Below are 1,178 nucleotides of genomic sequence, written 5' to 3' on the forward strand. Positions count from 1 at the left end.
TCCTTTTGGTTGTGTATTTTTTGCTCATTTCATTTGCCTCCTAAAGATAAGTCTGTACTCTGAAGTTAAGCACAGTATTCTGAACAAAATAAAGTCATGACTGAGCACTACTTTTCTTTTTCCAGGAATGACATTTTTATTTGTATTTTATTTTTTATGTAGTTGTAATTCAGGGCTGGGTATCCAGATACAGATGCCAAAACATACGTTTTTAAATATTTGAAAGAATTTCAGTCTGCTTTCATTACTCCTGAATAGGAGTGAACTCCCAGAGATGCTGCACTGGGATGCGGTTGCAAGTGCTTGTGAACAAGTTTTGGAAGGTTCCCTGAAAGAAAGAATTTCAATTATTATGGTTCACATCACAGGTATTTATTGTCTTAACATCAATAAGAATTCAACATGAACATTTTTGTATTTCTGTGCAACATAACGCAAAACGTTCCTCAGCACATCTAGCATCCAGTGAACACGGTTCCTCACTGTCTTCTAGCTTGATGTGTCGGTGTGAACAGCATAAACCACAGCTTTGTGGTGGTCATGAAGATGCAACATAAATGACTAAGCAGGAGATTAATTCTGTACTGTCTAATTTCTTTAAGTCAAACCCCCTAACCTTTGCAAGTCATGGTTTAATCAGCGCAACGCGTTGTGAGCTTGTAGACTGGCTATTTTGGCGAGAGATTTGGTGTAGGGAAACAATGGTGTCTAGTACCATAGACCCCTGGCCTGGGGGACTTCGATCAATGTTTGTCTTTTTGGTTAAAACAAAAATATGTTAAAAAAAATCAAATAATGCTCTATATTGTAATGGTAATCATTGCTATATATTGTTCTGTAACAGAGGTCTGCCTGTCTCTCCAGCTCTTCAATTAATGGGGGGGGGGGGGGGAATTCAGATGGGTTACCAAATTAATTCGCATTAATTAAAACCGTTGTAATGTGCGCACAGAATGCAAATATCAAAGCAACTTTTCACCGCAAATAAAAGCTTCACTCTGTATGAATGAGGCATCACAAAATGAATAATTCGATGTGGGGGCACCCGCTGTCCAGGCACATACCACATATAGCGTGTCAGGGGTTCGAATCCCGTTCTCGACGACCTTTGCTGCATGTCACTCCTTGTCTCAACCTATTTTCTGTCATTCTCTACTATATACAGTACTATCAAAGGC

The sequence above is a fragment of the Gymnoscopelus microlampas genome, assembly GCF_963454915.1.
Source record: "Gymnoscopelus microlampas genome assembly, chromosome: 10".
NCBI classification, from domain to species: domain Eukaryota; kingdom Metazoa; phylum Chordata; class Actinopteri; order Myctophiformes; family Myctophidae; genus Gymnoscopelus; species Gymnoscopelus microlampas.